At 38.7% G+C, this 16,593-nt stretch overlaps 1 protein-coding gene across 4 annotated transcripts in view; it reads left to right on the top strand.

The window, feature by feature from the left end:
* The window catches only part of LOC113573671 (leucine-rich repeat and immunoglobulin-like domain-containing nogo receptor-interacting protein 1), an 89,453-nt gene that overhangs the window by 26,441 nt on the left and 46,419 nt on the right, over window positions 1–16,593 (top strand). For all 4 annotated transcript variants that reach the window (XR_003410228.3, XR_014123169.1, XR_003410227.3 and 1 more), the window contains exon 2: window positions 16,371–16,512. The gene's annotated coding sequence lies outside the window, so the exon portion shown is untranslated. The remainder of the gene's footprint in view (window positions 1–16,370; window positions 16,513–16,593) is intronic.

The following is a 16,593-nucleotide window of genomic DNA, read 5'->3' as shown; positions in this document are numbered from 1 at the left end:
CAAAAAATGTGGTTACTCCTTGGGTGATGTTTAGCTGGGTTTGTGCTGAACATGGAACTTACACAAAGCCTGCCACATTTTATTACAGACGGTGCATAGGATTCTTCAGAAAAAGTAATATAGGATAATGGTCCTTATAGTTTAATTTACACACTTTTGGAAATTAATGAGTGATCGCTCACACATTTATCACTGAAAGCTGTATTTGAATATGGGCTGGCCTTCACTAGTTATAGGAAGAAAGTAAACATTTTTACTTTATAATTCAGTAGTCATCTGTTGTAATAACCCAACCAGGGGTGTTTGGGGCTTAACAATTCCCCCCCCCCCATATCTCAGATTTATTAAAAACAGTGCACTTTAGCACTACTGACACTAAAGTTATGCTACAGTATCATCCAGGCCCAGTCTCCTCCTCTAAAGGCATCGTAACACTGGTAACACCATGCAACGGATCCCATTCACTTTCAATGGGAAGCGTTGGTTCCATCAGACTAGACCACACACACACACTACATGAGGAGTCTAGCACATCAAGTTGCGGGCATGCATAGCTGCAAAATGTTGAGCCCAGCTGAAATTTATGTAAGTGAATCCTAGGAACACTAGAAAATAGCTGCTGTTTGCAAGCTTAGTGTCAACAACGCTATTCCTGAAACATTCGTTTGGTTTTAAAACACTCCTGTGTGATATGGAGGGAAAGCATCATTACTGCAGCATCAGGATTCCCTGATCTTTCTGATCCATTCTTGCCAAATTAGTTACTGGGATCAACACAACAGTGACTGGAGAAGAGTTGCAGATTGGGTCTCCTGAAGGTTTTTAATGCTCAACAATTTTATTTGAAAGGTTAACCTAGATTCTGTTCACTTGTTGGTTAGTTTAATGTTATGAAACTCGGTCAAACTTTAAAATTTCATATGGATGACGCAGGGGACCGGATTGTTCAAACCCACGTGCTTGCTAGCCGAAGAGGAGGCATCTGATCATGTAAATGCACAATTAGATCGCCCACCTCACTAAACATGAAGGCAGAAGATGGATGACCTTGACTTACGTGCATTCTTACAATAGCAGGATAAAAAAGGTGGATGAGGAGATTTCACACGTTTCAGGCTCCTAAAGTACAAGTAAAGCAACCAAAATTAGATAGGTAGTTTAACGCGGCAGAAGAAAATACTTTTTACTGTTGGGGAACGTAAAAACGTGAACCGATAATCCTGTTAATATAATGATGTCTGCATTAGCCATTAGCCAAATTTATTGATATAATAGCTCTCCCTGTTCACTGTGGCATAAACCTGTCGATTTACTGATGACCATTTCTACTTGCCTCTTAACATTACTGGAAAAACGTTTTCAAACAGACATTCAAATACCCTTTTTTTCCCCATTTTAAGCCGATGTTTCACTTAATCACGGCCGATAAAATTCTAACATTCGACTAATGTTAATGATTCAGGTGAGAATCCGTTTTAGAGGAAACATATTTCGAAAGGCCAAGCTCGAGTAGCTCGAGCATGAATTTAAAAACATCCCTGACGATGGGCTACATCTGTAACGCCGGTGGCCCGAGGGACGTGGACGAACATTTATTTACACAGAACGATAACGGCGCTCACTACTATGACACACGAAGAACAATAACATGTAACAGTTAACAATAAAGACCATTAACCTTGACATTAATACATTACATCAACAACAACCAACGATCCCATACACTATGACGAGGGTTTAAATATACAGACAGGACGAGGTGCAGGTGTTTGCAGGCGTGACCACAAACGAGTATCCTCCCACTGTAAGTGGGAAACCACGTGACTCGCGGGAGGCGAGCGTTCCGTGAGGCGAGCGTTCCGTGACAAGAGCTCAGCCAGACCGACATAGTTTATAGATTATCCCATATTCTATATTACTTAAGACTTAGCTGTTTTAATAATGTTGTTTTCTTTCACAGAAATACTTTTTAGCAGTTTAATGTTCTATATATTAAGACATATTTTCATAGTTTATTACCCATAAACCAGTGGCATATTAAATGCTTGATTCACTGTTAATTAGGCAGCTCTTATGTGAATGCCTAATTAAGTCGTTATGCTTAGTGTTGTCTGTTCTGTTTTCTTCTTTGTTACAACCCCTTCCAGAATGGTCAGCTCATTTTGCTCTGTTACACACTGTACGGGTGAGAAAGAGAACATAGACATTGCCAACAAAGAGTAAAGAACAAAACCCCACACAAGTTGAACTATTCCCAAACATAAATATAACAGCTGCACAAGAAGTAAACAACAACCTACCTACGTTACGTAGACTAAATAATAGGTACAAGTGGTTGCACCCGCCCTCTGACTGAATATTTGTACAGTTACTTTTTCTAACGTGCATTGAATGTGCATGCATGGGCTTTCCTCTCCTTTTGGGGTAAGTGGTAGTTATAGATCAAGTGAGAAAATAGATCAGTTTGGTTATGAGTAAAACTGTGAGACAGTTAAGAAATTGGATTACAACAGCATGCAAGTTTACCCATAAACATCACTTATTAGCAAGTTATTTTTAATAATTACCAGAACGTTACTAATTACCTGTATTTTGCTAAGAATTATATAAAGAGTGAGGTGGCTAACAAAACATTACCAAGCTACAAAAACCCTGGATGAAGAGAGGTAAGAACAGAAGAACAAAGATACCACAACCAAAATGTAATTCATATCCATTCATATTTATATCTGGGGTCTAATTTCCTAAAACGCTTTCCTCATCTTTGTTAAGGTTTCCATTTGCCTTCAGCAGGGTATCCAGGTAACCTATAGGAAAAGAACAGCTAACATCTTGGCATCCAGGCAGCCAATGGGAAAGCAGGAGGCACAATCAACAGAGGCAGAACATGACAACCAAATAAGGAATTCAGTGACCTAGCAATAATAATATTATACTCATGAAGTAGCCACAGCCAAATATCTACAACGAGTGAGGCAGGACCTGAGAAGTCAGGTGAATGGGAAGAACAAAATTCAACACCTATGCTCTACTAGTCATCAGATACACTGCTGGCATAATCAGCTGGCCAAAGGAGGAGATAGAAACCACTGACATCAAGATAAAGAAACTGCTCAACAAACAATGCATGGAAGTTTTCAACCCAAATCCACCACTCTGAGACTACACTAAGAAGAAGGAGGGGGGCAGAGATATTAGTGAGCACCAGTGCCACTATCCAGGATGAAACATTAACAATCCAGGAGTACACCTGGAAGACTGCCCAAGTAATGAACACTATAACCAAGTGGCTAGCATATTATACAGAAACATCTGTGAAAAGTACAGGCTGGATGTTCCGAGGTCAAAGTCTGACACGCCACTAAAATTGGTGGAGAATGTCTGAGCTAAGATCCTATAGGACGTCCAGATCCAACTGACAAAATGGCAATGGCTAACCAACCAGACATAGTAGTGATGGATAAAGAACATAAGAGGGACATAGTAATATATGTATCAAGCCCAAGTGAGTGCAATATCAGGACCAAGGAACACAAAAAGCTCAAAAAAATACCAAGGGCTGAAAGAAGCGCTAGAAAATATGTGGACAGTAAAGCCAATAGTGGTTCCCATGATATTAGGAGCACTAGGGGCTATGACCCCCAAACCAGGAGAATGGCTATAGCAAGTCCCAAGAACAACATCTGAGATCTTAGTCCAGAAGAGTGTAGTCATGGGAACAGCCAAGACTCTGGTACAGGACCCAAGATTGAAGGAAAAAAGGATGGCAAGTGGGAGATATATATATACAGACACACAGACATGCACACACATTTATTCACTGACTAATTGCCCGTGTATTAATCATCACTGTTATATTTGGGGATTGCTTTTATATTCTACATTTTACATTGTTGGATATATTTGGAATTATGTTTTAATCTAAAATGAGAAAGAAATGTATATTGAAAGCAGTACAGTGAAATAATTACAAGAGCAGGAAAGTTATATGCATTAGGCAAGTCCATAAATGTCACATAAAGTCATTTATATCTTGTCTTTCAGTAAAAGACAAGAAGCACAGGGTTACATATATTGCCCATTCTTATAAAATATGTATGTATGCTATAAAAAATTAGTATTATGTAATGGTGGTTTAATTAAAGTAGATGCTGCTTTCCATCTGCATAGAGAGTTATCCACAGCTAGAGCTCATAGCCCCAGGGCTCCTTCCACCTTGACTGTCTCTTTGCTGATTATCACCTGCCATTTCTATGATTTATTTTGTGGCTTTTAAAAGAAATAGGCAATTATTCTAAATCCCAAACCACTACTAAGAGCAGGGAAGGATGATCACCTTAATTATTCCTTAAAATAATTTAGAATTCAAATAATTAAGCTCTGACAGCCATACACACATAGACACTCCATGCACACATACACAAACTCATTATTAAATAACCTAGAAAGAATAAACAGACTATGCTAATTCTGTTGTTCCTGGAAAGCACTGCCCTAACACTTCACTATGAACAATAAATTGGGCATGATGGCAGTAAACTGTTTAGATTAAATTACAAAATGGGCCAGAGTTGGTATGTAGAAGTCCAGACTATTATCTGGATATTAAATGTCAGTGTTTGCTGACAGTTAATATATAACTGAAGATTCAAACTATCAGAAAATTTTTTTTTTAAAGAAATTAACTTATTATTATTTAACTTAATTTATAATGCATTGCTCACATAATCAATGCGCATGAGTCGAAGCAAAATGACTGCTCCCCAGTTTTGATACTCAGACCAAAGGGGATTTAAACAAATATGCTAGTTTTATGATACACACTATTCTAATTTTTCGGACCTAAATCAGTGGTGGGCAAATAAAGTTTAAAATGGGAATCCCCATATGGGTATTGTATGTCTATTTAGTATTTTAAAAAGATTTGTATTAAAGATAAAGACTGATAACCACATGCTTTGTAAGATATGTGGAGATTTGGTAAATTTGCCAACGACTTCAGCTTGTTCATAATGTTCATAGGATTTTCAAATTCCGTACCTATTTAGACATTTGTCAAGTATTTTGTTAGTAGCCTCTCTCCCTCTCTCTCTGTCTCTCTCTCTCACACACACACACACACACACACACACACACACACACACACGCACATACACACACAAAAATCCATGGTGATGAAGAATTTTGGAAATGGATTACTGGGTTTTTGGCTAGGGAAAGTGGTGGTATGATTCTCAGGTGGATGACAGCATAGGGTTTAGCTCTCCTGGAGATTACTGGCTTCATCTGCCACTTACCATGTGGGACTTTAAAATCACTGAGCACATTTTCAGGAAACATTTGTCATGTTGTCCTCTGCAGTGTAATTTATTGCAATTTTGTAACAAATCAGTTGGCATGCTTGCTATGTAGATTTCACTGTTGTACATGATATTTCAGAGTGTGTATCAGTTTCATAATTCATAAGTACTCAGACTGTTTGTTTGACATTTTATAACAAGGTTATAACAAGTGGTAACAGATTGCTTAGTCTTTCTTTCAGTTCTTTTGAAGTGTTGCCTGTGAGTTGTTGAGGTGGAAATGGATGAGAAGCCCTAGCCTTTCAGAGGCTGGTGGAAGAGCATCAGAAAGACTCTTTCAAACAGCAAGATTGTGCCCAGCTTTGTGGCACAAAGGCACAAGCATTCAACAAGGTCACCTCGGGTGGATTTGGGCAAACGAGAGAGTACACCTGATAAAGCTGAAAGTGTACTGTGGGAAACCAGTGGTTGCATTTTTCATACAGAAGTTGTTTGGATGGTGTTGAGCACAATTTATTATCTTGTGTTTATTATTGGAAAATATTGAATGGAAGCTTTAAACAAAGTGGGGGAGCTCCGAAGGTTTTAGTCAGAAATGTAAGATTACGCTGTTTGCTGATAATTGTGTAGGACATGTCTTGTTCCTGTGCTACTATGTTAGATGGTATGACCTGAATATGGCTCTTTGCAGGCAGGTGGCTCAGGGGAAAGTAATCCAGTTGAGAATAGACATGTTTTCCATTGCTGGATTGAGTGAGGAAGTGGGTCAGTGATGATACCAGAGGCCCAAGGAGCCAGTCATCCATGTGCAAAATGAGATAGCCTAATCTTGTCACAGGCACCAGCTGTATAGTGCAGAGTCTCCTCGAAGTGATGGCTGCTGCTCTGGAGAAACAATTCAGGCCTCCACACATGAGGAAGTTTGCGAATGTTTCAGTGTGTTTAATCCTGTAATTCAGTTTCTGGTTCTTATCAGTTCTTAACCTTGATATCCACCCTGAGGGTCTGTGTTTGTTTGTATGCTGGACATAGCTCTGTGCGTTTCCAGAAGACTGGTGGCATTTGTCCCTTGTTAAATATGTCTAAGACCAGGTGATATTCATCACTGCTTCCCAAATTCTCATTTGCCCTATCCAGTTCCAGCAAAAGCAGGTCTCCCTTTGTCTTCAAAAGAGTGCCCCTCCTGAGACAGCTGGATCTGAGCACAACCTACACACTTCCACCCAGGCTCAGCTATCCATCCCAGTCCTCCCTGACTCCCCCCTCCACCCCACACAGTAGCAGGTCTGGCCATTATTACACACACTTTCAAAGGGGAGGGCCAGCAGACGGACCATCACTCTGATGGCACCCCAGGAGTAATTACACCCAGATTGATAGATGGCTGTAGCCATGGGAGGTGAATGGAGTCATTCTCATATCCAGCCCTACCACAAAATGCTAGCAGCCACTCGAAAGTCAGGCAATTAATTTCTCTGCACAATTTTAACAGGATCTTATTTGCTGCGGAAAGCCTGAATATTGCCCTGGATCAATCAATTTAGTTCCAGATCTTCCAGGCTTTTTGACTGACATATAGTATGATACAGTCATTGTAAACAAGCATAAAGTGCACATTTTTACACATTTGTGACCCAATCTTGACCCAAATTTAGGTTTAAACTGTTAGTGATATTACATGCAGCATATAATGGAAACTTGACAAATATTTTTACTACATCAGGCAATTGTCTAAATAGTAATTAACACCTTTTCAAAGTGTAAATTCTTAATGATGACAGTGATTTCAATTATTTCTAAAATAGTGTTCATTATACTACTTATCAACTCTGCAAATAACAAACTTAAACATTACTTGTTATCAGGTTTTGCCATAACTTAATATCATATTTAGTACTTTTAATTGCTTTTCAGATGCCTGGCAGTGTGACTCTAGAGCCATACAAAAGCAAGTTAACATAGGAGGGCTTGTAATTGCCACTTTGATCTTGCTGAGTTAGACCACTTACATCTACATCAAACTCACAAGGACACAAGGACTATGCAGATGGTGAATGAAATAAACTTAGGCTAAATGCTGAGAGAAGAGTAGAATGACTTTGTTGGGGCACATTGTATTTCTGAAGATCAATAAAATTCCAAGTGTACAATTCTGCATTTGTTGCTATTTCTTAGTGTAGCACTACACTCTCTAAATCAATTTTCATGAAGGTGAATTTTAAGAGTAAAAAAGTGGTTAATTTCTAGTCTGCGATTTGTTGTACACTTCTTAAAATGTAATATAAAAACTGTTTTTAACTTAATAGAGGCCTTTGGATAACCTTTACATGCAAAAGTCATGAAGTCAATATACTGTGTGCACAAATATTAGGCAAGTTGTATTTTTGAGGATTCATTTCATTATTGAACAACTACAGTGCTCTCGGTCAATCCAAAATGTTAATAATTCTCAGACCTGAACATTTAAGAAAGTAAAATTGAGGTTTTGGCTTTCTTAAGAGAATGTGTGTGCATAATTTATTGGGCAACTATTAATGTTCAGAATAATGCAACTAAATGAAACATGGAAATGTTCCCATCTCACTTGTTATTTTCATGTTAAAGTGAGAATAATAAACAAACAACTCAATTTACAAATAAACATTTCTGACAAAAAAAAATGGACCAATATAGCCACCCCTTTTCAATAACAGTCATAAGCTTTCCATTCATAGAGTCTGTCAGTCTCTTAATCTGTTGATGATCAACTTTTCGTGCAGCAGCAACCACAGCCTCCCAGACACTGCTCAGAGAGCTGTACTGTTTTCCTTCACCATAAATCTCCCATTTAAGAGGCCCACAAGTTCTCAATAGGGTTTAGGTGAGGTCAGGAAGGGGGCCATGTCATTATTCTTTCATCTTTAAGGCCTTTACTGGCTAGCCATGCAGTGGAGTACTTCAATGCATGAATTGGAGCATTGTCCTGCATAAAAATCAGGACTTTTTCCTTGTACCACTGCTTAAAGAAAGTGTATTCTAAAAACTGGCAGTAAGTTTAGAAGATGATTTGGAGTCCATCTAGCTTATCTTTAATAATACTAGCTCATAGCAGTACCCCACTTCCACCTTGCTGGTGCATGTGTTGGTGGAGTGCTGTGCCCGTAACTGTTCCAGCCAATGGCCCATCCATATGGTCCGTCAAGAGCATCTCTCACCTCATCAGTCTATAAACCCTTTGAAAAATCTGTCTTCAGATATTTCTTGGCCCAGTCTTGAAGATTCATCTTGTGTCTTGTTCAGTGGTGGTCAAATTTCAGCCTACCTTACCTTGGCCATGTTTTTGAGTACTGAACACTTTGTACTTCTGGGCACTCCAGGTAGGTTGCAGTTTGGGAATAAGACAGCACTGGTGGACAATGGGTTCCTGGTTGCTTCATGTTTGATTCTGCTCAAATCTTTGGCAGTTAATTTGCATCTTTTTTCCTCAACATGTTTCTTGCGACCCTGTTGAATATAAAATATTTGATGCTTCTGTGACCATGCCCCAATATCTTAGCAATTTTAAGAGTGCTGCATCCCTCTGAAATATTTTTTACAATGTTTGACTTTTCAGAGTCAGTTAAATCTCTTTTTTGGCCCATTTTGCCTAAGGAAAAGAAGCTGCTTAATAATTATGCACACCTTGATATAGGGTGTTGTTCTCCTTAGGCCACACCCTCCCTCATTACAGAAATACACATCACTTGATATGCTTAAATCCAATAAGCATTCAAGTTTATATAGCTTGGAGTTGGAAAATATGCATAAAAATGATAATATGGCTTGCCTAATAATTGTGTAGGTCAGTGCTTTTAGACTGCTCTCTTCAATTCATACCATAGATCTTTAATTGGATTTGAAATCACATGCTGAAATAGTCACTGCAAGATTGTCTTTGTAATTCTGCATTGTGGTCAAGGTCAGAACGTTGACATGCTAGAAATCCCAATCGCAACCTCATTGTTTTCAGAAGGAGCAACTACTGCTGTTCAGTGGTCTTGATACTAAAAGTACTGACAGTACAATTCAGCATGCCAGCATGATCTTAGCAGCCTCCAAACCACTAGGTTTCATAGTCCAAAGCAATATTTTCATTATATGTTAATTTATTAAAATATGGTATAATCATATTTGTATCTGGTCCTTATAAATTAATAAAAATGCATAAAACGAATGTAAAACACAACCAAATTATGCTCAGTTTAATTATAATAATTTTTTTGCCTCATTACATTTTTGAGGGTAAGAAGTAACTTTTTTTATGTGATGAATGCACTTGTAGTTTTCACAGAGCCTGTAGGGCAGCAGCTGTTCCCTGGAGTATTCAAGCTTATAGGCTATTGGCTCCATTTCTGGGTTAATCAGGCAGAAGGTATACTTCCAATGCTCAAACTGAGGAGATGTCTGTATTATCTCACACAGACTAGCTGAGGGAAGGCTGTCTGACACTGCACATTACACCAGTAATGATGAACAATTGGGGAGGGATTAGCACTTCTGATAACTATTTATCAAACTGCAAACTGCAATTTTGTTGATGTATGTAGGTGTAGGTAGACTAGTATCGCAGGAACATGGTTGACATGAGGCTATATGGTATAGTTGAAATAAATATCCAGGGTGTGAGCCATGGTTGAGAAGAAACATAAAGGTTTACATAGTGGGATGTGGACAACATGACAGTGTAGGCTGTAGTTGAAATAAGGCTGTAGAGTGTAGTTGAGACTGAAAGATGTGGTTGAGATGAAACTGTATAATGTACTCATGTTGAAACTATAGGATGTGGTTATTTTGAGACTGTATAATGTCATGTTGGGACTGTAGGATGTTGTTGTGTTGAAACTGTATAATTTGGTTGTCTTGAGACTGTAGGCCATAGCTAAGAGGTGGCTGAAGGTCATGATTAAAATAAGGCTGCAAGGTCATTGCTGCAAATTTTCAATAAAAAATTAAGAGACTTTAACTGTTTAAAGAGAATTTATAATCTGTTTGCACAGATAGTATTGTTATTCTAATTGACATGGCCATATTTGGTTGCTTCCTCTTCCCTGTTGGGACGTCCCATTGTCCTTATTACACCGACTCCCCTCTTTCCTCTTCCTTGTATGAATCTAACTCAGAATATTTTGGGATGCAGTTGTCTTTTAACTGATATAGATATCACTGGAATAAATCTTTAAATGTGAACATATGCATATGATATTATATGATACTTTTGTACTGCTGATCCCCATATACCAACCATTGCTGAAATAAAAAAGTCAGTTATAAAAACCATTGAAGTGTGGCCATATGGAGCGGTTTTTACTCTGCAGGGCTGTTTCAGCTGCCCTAAAGCATGATAAGGATTCTGCTTCTTTTGGGGACCATACAGACATCTAAGAATAAGCCAAACTTATGGCTCTGGTCAGTTTTTCTGAAATGCATATAATACCATATATGGAAGTGGTGACCAAAAGAGAAAAAATGCATAGTACACATGAGCTTTAATGTTCCAAACCTTTTAGCGCAGCACTTATCTGGTGACTAGGATATCCTATAAGTTTGTCTACATGACTATAAAACCAAACAAGCAGCTGTGACTAAATGCAGGTGTGTTTCCTGCTCAAGACATGTGATAATACATTTCTGATCAGGTGACAGAGTAGCACTCAGTGCAGCCAAGAACAGACTAACCATCAGTGCCAAGAAAGCCAAGGCCTGCTTTGGAATAAAATTTCAAGAAAACCACATGCTCAAACTCGCACTGAATACAGGAAGAAAACTCACCCCATGGGCACCAGCGATGCCTCCCTTACATACAGTCACCTTCTATGCCCGTTGTGAAGCATCCAACACCAAAGCAGCAGTGAGGATCACATCTCTAACTAGTGACCAGGTGATGTATGTTACTGCAACTCATGTAAAGTGGACAAGGAGGTTCCCTAAAGAATGCCATAACCTCTGCCTTCCACCTGGCTATATCTCACTTGGACAATAAAGTCATTTACATTAGAATGCTGTTTATAGTGTTCAGTTTATGCTTCAATTCAATCAAGTTTTCATGCCATTTACACTGAGTAGGGAATCAGAAAGACCTGCGGCATCAGGAAGCATCTCTCTAACCTCTCAAATGGTCTGTTTACAAGGTTCCAGTCAGGACAGAGCATACGAGCCAAGTCCTTTAGACTTAGGAGCAGTTTCTTCTCACAGGCAGCTTGACTCCCTCACAGGCAGTCAACTCCTTATCTGCCAAACAGACACTTGCACACTCAAATTGAACTGCTACCTCAGTTCTGCTCTCGTATCTAAATGTTCTACCTCTTGCACTCAGTTACTTTACCCTTGAGAATAAACTTTGCTTACTTTAATTAGTAAACACTGTCTGCTCCTCTGACAATGTTGGAGCTGTTAAAATATATCAGAATTCATAAATATGCACTGTATAATACATGTAAAATAGCAATCCACCCATCATGATACTAACTGCCTACCATACTGTATACTGTTCTGTCCTGTGCAAAGTGATTGTTTAATCTGTGTAGAGATTTATATAGATTAATAATAGTGTTGTGTACAGTTTATAATGCATATTTATTGTATTTTTTGACTGGTTGCACTGTTGCCGGTATTTATTGTATTATCATGGTTGACCTGTTTGCACAGTTGTTTGCTGCTATTTCCTGCCAAATGTAGTATCATAATCTGGAGTAACTACTTCCTTCCACACTCAACATTTCAGTGGTGAAAAGGAATAAAAATAAAGTTGACTTAGACTCTGACTTTAATAAAAATACCAGGCAATACATTATATGACAGAACAGATTGATTGAGGTGCAAATATTTATAGCACTTTCAACAACAGATGTTGATGGATTCAGGTAGATGGCGTGTTGGTGGCTTTACTAGGCACGATCATTTTAAATCCATACCAATACAAGCTCAATCCATAACTCAGCTTTACTAAAGATTCTTTAAGTCCCAGTGAGCCCATTGATCTAATCAGTGACATGTTTAGCAGAGAGGAAGCAGTACTGGAGAAAATAATGTCCATCACCTCAAGCATTGATTTCTTAGTGATACTATTCAGGGTAAACTAAGGGCTAGCATGACTGACATCAAACCAGACACATACACATTTAGAAATTGTTGAGTCTGATATCAGTGAATCACCGGTGTTCAGAGGGAATGGAACTGAGTAGTTCTCAGTGCAGGAGTGGGAGTAATCCATGAGAGTATATTTAAGAAAGAAGGAGATGATAATCCATGAGGGTGAATCTGAGAAAAAAGGAAATAATGGCACAAGATGAAGAAGAATTGAGTAGGTATTGAAGTATTGATGCACATGTGGTTAAGGTTTGAAAAGTATGCCATTAGCTGACCTTACTCATGGTCCCAAACCCATCATTATATTCTTAAACAGCACTGCAAAGCACTGCAGATCCAACAATTAATTTCTGGATTAGATTTTAAAAAGCTGTTTATATGGCTGAATGACTTAAGAAAGGACTTGAGAAATGACAGTTATTGCCCTGACCCTGAACCAGCAACCAGCTCTGACTTTCAAGTGTAAGCCACCAGAGGACTGGAATGCAGTGAGAGCAGACGAATACCATTCTCTGAATCATACAATCAAGCTATTGCAGCACATATTGGCATAGATGTGGCAGTCTCATTTTTCACAGTGCAGCTGTAGAGAGGATGATCATACCAGGCCAGGCACACTGTGCCATGTCGGTAGAGATACAAACCACGATACTGTCTCCTGCTGTCACAATAATCGGCGGTGCTTTAACTGTAATGCTCAAGGTCACAGAGTTTCAACTTGTCCAGTGACTCAGAAGGCTATCTTACAAACAGCACTGCACTCTAACAGCAGGAAAACTAGATGGTCACACATGAAGGAGGGACTAGTGTGAGCATAAGACAGTTATAATATATGATGCTGTTTTTCTATCACACTCTCATTATTGAGCAGCAAAGCCATGATCTTATCCAGGGCATTAATATTATTTAACACTTAATGCATGAACATTTAGTGGGCATGGTCACAAGTTGCGTGGTTGCATGGTCAGAGTATCTCTCTGTGGTAGTACAATTATAGTTGAACCCAATGAAGCATACATTGTGTCTTGAACCATGCTGGTTGGGGGGATGTGACACCATTATGCAGAGAGAAGGCTTAGTGAAAGTTATTAACCTCTTTAACCATGGCAGTTACACTAAGATGCAACTGGAAACTAGCTAATGTCTTTACTCCCATGGCTTCAGTTCTATAAACTGAAGCCTAGAGTGAAATGGGACTTTCAGTCCTTTGGAAGGAGTATCACCTTGGCACACCCAGATTTTACTAGACCTGGAATCTGTGGAGCCAACAGTGGTTTTTGAACTGCACTCTCACGTGTCTCAAAGAGAAGGCATTGATTTTGCTAGAAAGTCACTAACAGGCTACAAATTTTACCACTCAAGTGGGTGGAATGTAATAAGTTCAATCTCTGGCTGAGAGGTCATCTGTTTGCAGCATGGATCAATAACAACCCACTGACATACATTATTTAGGTCTGAGCTCTGGGGCAGAGCCTCCTTTGAATGCTATCACTGAAGGATGTACTGTTGTTATAGGGTCATGTCCAGCTTCTGCATATTAGCACTGCTTGCTTATCACATAGCAAGTCAAGACACTCCTACATCTGGTCTCATGATTTTCTGCTTCCCAGACACAGCTAACACAGACAATGCAGTTATCTCAGCCACTACATATTCAAGCTTTATGGAAATGCTGCATGCTGGCAGATGCCTGAGCCAAGTTCTTTACTTTGTTGAACATAAGCAAACTCTCAAGGAGGGTTTGAACATGAATCAATGGATATTCTAAATATCCCCTGACACTATGACAAAACACCAGATAAAATGGGTGTTGGGCTGAATCAAATCTCTAAAGAGGTTGTCTCTAAAAAGAAGAATCTTGAGTATGTTGCTCCTGCGATCCATTAGGGAGACATGATGAAACTGGACAACAGTCGCAACAGAGACAGAAATCCACCTGATGAGATGACTGGTTCTTCTAACTTGTATTAGAGAAGGATGTGAAGAAGTATGATGCTGTAGGAGGTGTATCTTTAGAAAGTGTTTTGAACCTGAAGAAGAAGCAAGATAGCATTCCACACATCATTACAACTTGAACTAATCTGCATAAATGTTTGGTCTGATCTTGGTCTGAAGAAGACCATGATTGACCAAGCTTTTTTTTCACCAAACTGATACAGGGAAAACTATTGCAAAGAAGACATAACTTATTTTGTATTTTGATTTCACAGAGGGGCTGTATTCAGATCAGGGTGCTAATGTTGATTGCATTCTGATTCTCCAAGATGTTGAGGGTGAAAGGTTACACACAGCCCTATATGACTCAATGGACCTCAGGAGCACTGAAAGATTCAATCAGACTTTGCGAAACCTGGTCCAAAAACCACCAAAAGCCCGGAACAGATGGCCACACATATTACACTTTTACGTTTTCTATACTTTCACAATGCACAACTGATTATGCCCCATTTCAGCTGATATTTGGCAGGACCCCTTGACTATCTGTTGACATGATATTTGAATTTGTGCTTTGGGATGATCTGGGATGATCAGATGTTCAATTATGATGAATATACATTGCCATTCAAGATCCATTAGAATGCATAAAACCTGCACATATATCAGCTAAAAAGCAAAACTTTTACAACAAAATTCCTATGGGTGTGCCTGTGGACAGTGGAGATCAAGTTCTTCTAGGTAGTAAAGGTGAGCATGAAAAAGGATGATTGTTGATTATAAGGAACATCATCTTTATATTGAAATGGGAAATATTTAAATATCACAATATCACACATTAAATATCACACATTTATTATCAAAGATTGTGCAATATGATCACTGAAAGTAGTTTAACAGTACCTAATATCATGCCACTTCCTGCTAGTCCAGTCTAATGACTGAGGGACTATTAGTGTAGAAGGAGTCTCAGGAATGGACTTGGAGAAGAAAATCAACAGTTGTGCCTAACTCTGCATTCAAGAACAGACCGGCAATGAGGGTGTCATTTCCAGACAGGAATGTTTTGAATGCCTTGGATGATGGTCTGCCTGACTCAAGGATGCTTCATGCTGACACATGGACTGGCGCGACAACCTGACTCAGTGAGTCTTTTGGTAAAGAACAGCTCCCTGACGTGACTGTCACTGACCTGCTGACTTGCTCACCTCCTTTGGACACTTCATCTAGCCCTCACACTGCTGCAGAATTTCATGACAGCATAAGGGAAAAAACTTACCCCACTACACTCACAGATGACTGTGGATTCAACAGGAAGATTCTTTGAATATTTAATTATCAGATATAGAGTTTTAACATTAATATCTACATTTCTATAAAATATATTAAATAAATGAGCAATTCAAATTTATACACAGCACAGGCACATCTGCAACTGTAGGTTTCTACTGAACTGATTTTTCCTGAAATCATTCAGAGCTTTTGAGTGTTCTAGAACTGCTACACATTTATAATAAATATGTATAAATGTTTACGAATTATATATATATATATATATATATATATATATATATATATATATATATATATATATATATATATATATATATATATATATATAACAGATTTCAGATGTTACTTATAAAGTATTACTTATAAAACTTTATTTTGCATTTTAATGGTTCTTAAGTGGCTCAGTGTATCTTGATTATAGTGTGGATGTATAGTAAATACACACATTTAAACTTTTAAACACATTTAAGACACTATGAGCAATAGCAGTGATGGGGATTAATGTGGTGTTAAGGAAGAGTCTCAAAATAGCACTTCTATGAAGATCTCTACATTTAACTTACTGCCATACTGTTTTATCTTGTATAACTCAATGTGAGTTTTTGCTGTTCCGTTATGACTGTTATGGAAGGCAAAATGTGCACCAAATATGTCAGGTGTGATTTATAAGTGGGCCACAGGTTGGTATGGGAAAAACAAAGCTATCCACTGGTACAGTCATATCTTCTTGTGTGGCAGGAAAAGGCTAGCTGGTCGATAGGGTACTGTGGACGGAGGAAGAAGAGGGCATGTGGACCCAGAAGCAAAATATTCTCTCTCACCTGGTCTGCACTGTGTAAACGAACCTGCATCCTCTACTGCAGACCAGCAGTCACTGTCTGTGAGTATTGCTGTTCGTCTTGTCTAAAGCATTATTTGGAGTGTTGGATATCCAGAGCCCTTGACAGCTTGCACAAAGCAT

The sequence above is a fragment of the Electrophorus electricus genome, chromosome 4 (genome assembly GCF_041902795.1).
Source record: "Electrophorus electricus isolate QZ-2024a chromosome 4, ASM4190279v1, whole genome shotgun sequence".
NCBI classification, from domain to species: Eukaryota; Metazoa; Chordata; class Actinopteri; order Gymnotiformes; family Gymnotidae; genus Electrophorus; species Electrophorus electricus.
The sequence above is the reverse complement of the archived record's forward strand: the minus strand, read 5'-3'. Positions and strand labels throughout refer to the sequence as shown.